A 7153-nucleotide genomic window follows, 5' to 3' on the forward strand; every position below is an offset into this window, starting at 1 on the left:
CTACTCTGGTCATATCCCTCAAGAGAGACGTGGGTTCTGACTCTGTCCTGTTTTCCTGTTGGTATTTCCTGTCCGGTATTGTTCCTGTTTATTTTTGTCATGTGTAATTTCAGGTTCCAGTTTTGTTTCTGCCTGTTTTTGTCCTTTTGTTATTTTCTCCAGTTTTTGTTCCCGTCTAGTTTCTCCTTTTTATTTTCGATATCCTGTTTCTAAATCAATGTTGTCTGTCCCGTCCTGTCCGATATCAATCCCATCCGTCCGTTATCAACCCGGGCAATTGGAATCGATCTCGTCGGTCTCTGGCTTCCTGTCTTTCCACACCAGACCGTCTGCCTAACGTTCATGACTCCCCATTTCCCGTAAAATAAAAGGCTTGTGTGAGAACGTTACACATTTGGGTCCTGATCCTGTTCAGCTTATGTTCTATACATGTTTTTTTCAGTTTTGCGTTTTCTTTAAGCTTACAGTAGTTTTAATTTCATGTCCCTTACAGTTAAGTCCAGTGTGCCTTATATATAAAAACATTTAAAACAATAATAATTTTTAGAAAGTGAGGATTATAGTCCAGAATTCTTTTACATTTTATGCCTTTTTTTATTTTGAAGATTAACTTTTTATTAATGTCATGCGATTTATAATCCGCTGTAAAAAAAAAACACCACGTTTTGATGATTTAATCAGTTATGGAATCCAATCGTACCGATTCACTGGCTAGCTGGTTAGCTAGTTCAAAGCTAACCTTTACTATTCTCACCAACAAGCATTGACATGTTTTGGTAGAGGCGGCGCAGTGGTTAGCGCATGTGCGGCACAGTTCATGTCTTGGGAACCTCCTGCGTGGGTTCAAATCCAACTCCAGACTTCCTGTGCGGAGTTTGTATGTTCTCCCCGGGCACTCCGGTTTCCTCCCACATTCCAAAAACATGCATTTCAGGTGAGTTGGCCGGTCCAAATTGTCCCTAGGTGTGAATGAGCGAGCGAGTTGTCTGTCCCCGTGTGCCCTGCGATTGGCTGGCAACCAGTTCAGGGTGTCCCCTGCCCACTGCCCGATGATCGCTGGGATGGGCTCCAGCACCCCCGCGACCCTACTGAGGATAAGCGGTGTAGCTAATGAGATGAGATGAGATGTTTTGGTAGTTGACCATATATATAAGTGAGCTGGCTAGCTATGTCAATAAAAGTCTATTTAAAAATTTATATTTTGTAATAAATGTATTCATAGCAAGAAAAATAAAAAGAAAGCTCGACAATTTGTATGCTACGTCCCTTAAAAAGCAGTTTGTGATTTCTGTGGCGGCACGGTAAATCCCGATCCCGCTTATGACACGTGGTGGGTTAAAGGGCAGACGTTTGCATAAGCTCAAGGGAAAAAAAAAAAAGAAAAGAAAAAGAAAGAAAGAGTCACAAGGTCTGACTTTTGCTCCGGAGCAAAATGTACAACAGTCAAACGGAGTTCCTGGAAAAAAGCATTTGTCGGAAAATCTCTTTTTTCCGACTTGAATGCGATGATCCGGCGTGGCTGCAGAAAAAGATCCCATAAAAACTGGATTTTAGAAAAGGATCTATTGACAGATAATGAATCGCTTCCCCTGGATTCACAGAAAAACATCAAGGGAGTTAAATAAGATCTGTCAAGACCAGAACGGAGACAGGACCCACTTGCGTTGCGTTTCTCTTAGTTTTATTGGTAGAAAGGAAAAGGTGTGGCACCCACTGTCATGATTACTGATTCGGGGCACCTGCCGCTGCCCCGTTGGTGCCAACAGCCCTGGTTGCTGATTGGCTGCCACTTTTTAAAGCCCCCGGCTCCCTGTTACCTGTCAGACCGCCCTGCAAACCTACGCTTCTGCTAGGCAAGCACCGTACCCTCCGACAATCTCCTGCTCTTGTCAGGGAAGACCAGAACAGAGCAGGAGACCCCAGAGCGTTCGTACAATTCTTTATTTGGGGAAGCGTAAGGGTTAGCGGGAGACGTGATGACCGTCGAACGTCAGCAGCAGCAACGACGTGAAGACAACTTCGGAAGACGTAACCAATCGTAGCGTGGGACGGAGGCAGGTCGAGTTTACCAGGACTGGAGAGAAGATCGTAGCGTGGGACGGAAGCAGGTCGAGTTTACCGGGACTGAAGAGAAGATCGTAGCGTGGGACGGAAGCAGGTCGGATCGGAGACAGGTCGGATCGGAGGCAGGCAGGCAGAATCAGGTAAACAAGAAGGCACATGTAATCGGGAGAGTCTTACGGGGTACAGAAGTAATCCTCCGACAAAGAGTTCTCCGCGTAACGCGTTTAAAAAGGGAGCATTAACCAATCAGGAAGCACATTCCAGCGCGCCACATGATTACCCCAGGTGGCTCCACTTGGGTAATCATGACAGCTCTTTTTTCTCCTGCCTGATTACCTGTTACCGACCTGTTTCTGGACCCGTTTCTGCCCTGCTCTTCTGTCCCGGCCATCGACCTGTTGTGCCCTGTTCCCTGCCTGATACCTGTTGCCGACCACGATCTGTTTTTCCCTGTTTCCTGCCTGATACCTGTTGCCGACCTTTTTTCTGGACTCGATTACCGCCCTTGCTCCCCTGTCCCGGTTCCCGACCAGTTTTCCTGCCACCCACGACTATCCCCGTGGCACTTCCGTGTTCCTGCCATCAGCTGCCTGTGTCCGACATGGAAGCAAGCACTGCTCTCTTTTTTCAATAAAACTGAGTTCAACGAACGCTATTGGGTCCTGTCTGGTTCTGTTAGAATTGACTAAGCTAGGCCGAGAACATTTCCTTGAAAGCAAAAATCAATATTTTTAAGATGGTTAAAAAAATATGAAAAGAAATAAGTCAATTGCTGCCAAAGACAACGACTGCTATAAGTGTGACAAAACCTTTTTCAAAAGAAGAAAACAGCCCCATTTATCATTTCTCTCTGGCTTGTGACACCCGCGATCCGGTGATCGCTGGGCGCGGGAAGCAGGTCGCTCTGAACGCAACAGTCGGACTTCGGTGGCGAGCGATGGCGGTGTCAGAAACGGGTCAGTAGCCGAGACAGAAGATCAAAAACGTGGTCAGGATCAAAAAACTGTTCGAAGCCGGGAAACAGACAGGAGCAAAAACAGGTGGGAGTCAGGGTCGAAAAAGCTTGCCTAGAGTAAACTGAGGTTTGCAGACGGACTGACAACAGGTGACAGAAAGGAGTGGGTTTAAATAGGGACAGGGAGACAATCAGAGTCTGAAGGAGCGGGCACAGGTGAGTCAAATCAGTAATCACGCCTGAGCGTTCACACAAAGTCGGTGAGCAACGCTTGAAACAACAGTGAGCAACAGCAATCCCAAGTGTGGCAACTAAATTATTATCAAACATGTCCAAAACTTGACATCAAGATACATTTTGCTGAGTTTCCGGCAATGCAAAATTATTTTTCACTTTTGAATGAATGGACTCATGTACGATGGCCTAAAAACGTCATTTGTTTTTACAATTTTTTCACAAGATTTCCATTTCTTTTTATTTCCTGATATATTTTGTCAAATAATATTAACATTTTTGGGGGCATATTGAGTCGGTTGTAAGATACAGAACTGTACTTAATCACATTTTTTAGTGGAAGTACAATGATTCACTTGATACTATTGGAAATTATTTGAATGCAACACAAACTTTTTCTTATTTTTCCCTGTTTTTTTTTTTTCCTTTAAAAAAATCTCATTGTGTTTATTTTTTCCTAGTTGTTTCTTTTTTCTTTTTTTTCTCTATTTACTTTTTTTCATTTGTTTCTTTCTTTTCTTTTTTTTTCTGGCTTTTTTTCTGAAATTTTCTTTCTTTTTTTTTCTTCTTTTTGTTCCTTTTTTTCTCCACTTTTCACTACTTTTTCATTTTTTTCTTTTTTGTTCTATTCCCACCTTCCTTTAAGTCATTTTGTGCATAATTTTACATAATATTTGGTCATGTTGAGATGAAAGAAGCAAAAAACAACCTGAAGAGCCGTTTGGGACCTGAAAGAGCCGGTTCTTTTTAGTGAGCCGAGCCGAAAAAGCCGGTTCCCAAAAAACTCTACTGACTTTACTCAACTTCGTTCTACTCCGACTTTGACTTCAAAATCCCGCGTTTAGAACACAGCGTCAGGGGAACCCGTGTATTTTTACCTTCATGCACTGTAACATTGACTTAATTCGCTTTTTAATGAGCAATTTCGAGCCCTGATTTTTGTGAGCTGGCTCGATTTTCTTGCGCGCGGAAAAGCTCTGGGCAGTGCGGAATTGCGCACACTTAGAGGGAACATTGGGTAAGAACATTCCTGGGACGTCTCGTGTCGTATTGATGAAAATGTTCGTTTCAGGTTTTGATTCATCATCAGAAAGCCGGTATATCAGGTTTTCGTTTCGTGTCTAGGAATGTAAACAATACATTGGGATTGCCCTAGAAATCCGACACCGATTATGGCCCGCATGGAAATGTTTGTCCCCGCTTTAACCGAAAATGCCGATAAACATTGACTCCTGCTCGTCCTGACGCCGATTATATAAACTGTTATACGGTTACTATGTAACAAGAGTGAGTGAGTTCCTCCGGTCGGAATCTGTGACATTCGAGTTAATGATTGACGGAGGACAAAAACACTTTTGTTTCTCGCAGACGTCCCGGTCCCAGATGGAAAAACAGTCTGTGATTTCATGCTGGATGTCATTTATAAGTGTTATATATATATTGTCACGAACCAGGAACGGAGACAGGACGTTCGTTTGCTCGGTTTTATTGATAAGAGGAAGAGGAGATGCGGAAGTCGCGCTTCCGTGTCTCGCGAGGAGGATCGAAGACAGGCGGGAATGACAAGTCGCTGGCCGGGACTGGAGAGCAAGGGCGGAGTCAAGTTCGGAGGTCGGCAACAGGAGGCAGGCGGGTAACAGGGCAAAACGGGTCAGGTAACAGGTAACAGGCAGACAGAACGGGGCGGATCCGGAAACAGGTTGGCAACGAAGATCAGGCAGAGAAAAGCGGGGCAGGAACAGAGTCAGACGAAAAGGCTTACTGAGCTGGTGGCAACAATTCGCATAACGATCTGACGGCTTCCTCTTGGAAGCCGGGGGTTTAAAAAGAGTGCATCAGCCAATCAGCTGTCAGCGCCAATTGAGCAGTCACAGGTGCTCTGAATCGGCAAACATGACATATATATATATATATATATATAGATAGATAGATAATCTCGTGCATATTACATTTTGGGATAAAAAACAATGCTACCTCTACTTACAAACAAGTCTTAGGTTACAAAGTGCCTGAACGGGAAAATTTGTCTCTAGTTACAAAGGCGTTTCCATGCAAAAATACAGTACACTTCTAATTATAATTTCACGGTACAATAGTTTAATACACAACCTTTATACACCATTTGTCAGGACCAGAACGGAAACAGGACAAATTGCGTTACGTTTCTCACAACGTTTATTGGAGGAAAGAGAATGGGCTGCGGCCACGATCCGGTGTTCGCTAAACGCGGTAACTTAGTCGCTCTTGTACTCGGATTGTGATCCGAACACGGAAGTTGATCTTATGAGCAAGCGATGGCAGTGTCACAGACGGGAAAAAAACGGGTCGGTAGCCGGGACAGGAGAGCAAGGCGTGGTCAGAAGCGAGTCGTAAGCCAGAACGGGAGAGTAGACGTAGTCGGAGACAAAAAGAGGTCGTAAGCCGGGACGGGAGAGCAGACTTGGAGGGGGACAGAACGGGTCATGGCCGGACGACGGACGGGAGCAAAAAACGGGACAGGTGGGAGTATGGGCTTTATTCTTTATAATAGCACATTAATAATAAGTACAATAGTTTACTTTTATTGAAAAAAAATGATAATTTGGGTTTTGACTTGACAGAATCGGTCTATCGCAAATTATTTCTCAAGCCTGACCGTCCGTATAACCGGGGATCACTGGACTTTGTTGAATACGATCCAAATTTATTTGAAACAAAAACAAACAGACATCTTTTGTTTGTTTTTGCCGGTTCAGTTCAACATCGGCAGTAAAACTGTTGATGATCTAAGATTTGACCTACATAAAGAGGGCCCCGTTGAGGGGTTGGCACGTATCGCATAGTTCCATCAATGAGACTCAAGCACACCGCTCAAAACTGAACTGGATCGTTATGTTCTCTACATTCTCTACTTTCAGGCTGTGTTTTTTTTTTGCTGTCGTTTCCGATTCCTTTTTCTAAATCTTATTTTCTCCAGTTATTGTGTATGAGAAACTCTTCCAATAAAAGGACATGGACAAGAAAACTGAAGAAAAAACATGAAAAGAAAGAACCGAGACAACCGACTCTTGGCAACAACAATAAAGAAGTAATGTACAACAAAGAAGAGCAACAACATAGAAAAAGAACAACATACCGTATTTTCCGCACTATAAGGCGCACCGGGTTATAGGGCGCACCCCGAAAAAATAGTTTTTGGTCCTATATTTGACATACATAAGACGCACCGCATTATAAGGCGCTACAATGGGAACGTCGACAAAACAGTCAGATGGTTCAGTCCAACAGATTACCCCCTTAACATTCCCAAAGCTTGCAAAGAAGCAAATACGTCTCGAGAACACGTGCGGATGCGGTATCCGTACGATGTCACTCAAATGCATCGTTCCATCATTCGGAAGGTTAAAGTCTTGGGATTCAAGAAATGCCAACCATTCCTTAGTTTCTATTTTCTTTTTCGCTCGCAACTTTACTGTGCATATGACAATAAACACTTGGAATTGAGTTGAATTTAAAAATAGACACTCCATTCCATCCATTATCTGCACCGCTTATCACAGAAACATCGAGTTCAGTCTGAAACAAGATACAGGGATAATATATATAGCCGGAGTAGCTCACCGAAGTCGTTGTGTTCATAATAATGTGCACCAGGGTCCTCTTATATCCGTGAGTTTAGTAAATCCAGGAGAATAAAATATTTACAAATACAAAATAGTAAAAAAATGCTTTCTGTATGCCATCAGCCACGTGCTATACGCATTCATCTTTTTCGGCCAATTGCAGGCTTTGTTTTGCCGTTCAAGCCAATGCCAGCCTGTAAATGATAAAAAGGATCCTCCCCTTGACCTCCGAATAACTTTAGCCAATAGTGATCGATTCCAATGATGATTGACACATTGGTTAGCCAATGAAACGCCT

Source organism: Urocampus carinirostris, chromosome 9 (assembly GCF_059441175.1).
Source record: "Urocampus carinirostris isolate Australia breed hairy pipefish chromosome 9, RoL_Ucar_1.0, whole genome shotgun sequence".
In the NCBI taxonomy this organism is placed as follows: Eukaryota; Metazoa; Chordata; class Actinopteri; order Syngnathiformes; family Syngnathidae; genus Urocampus; species Urocampus carinirostris.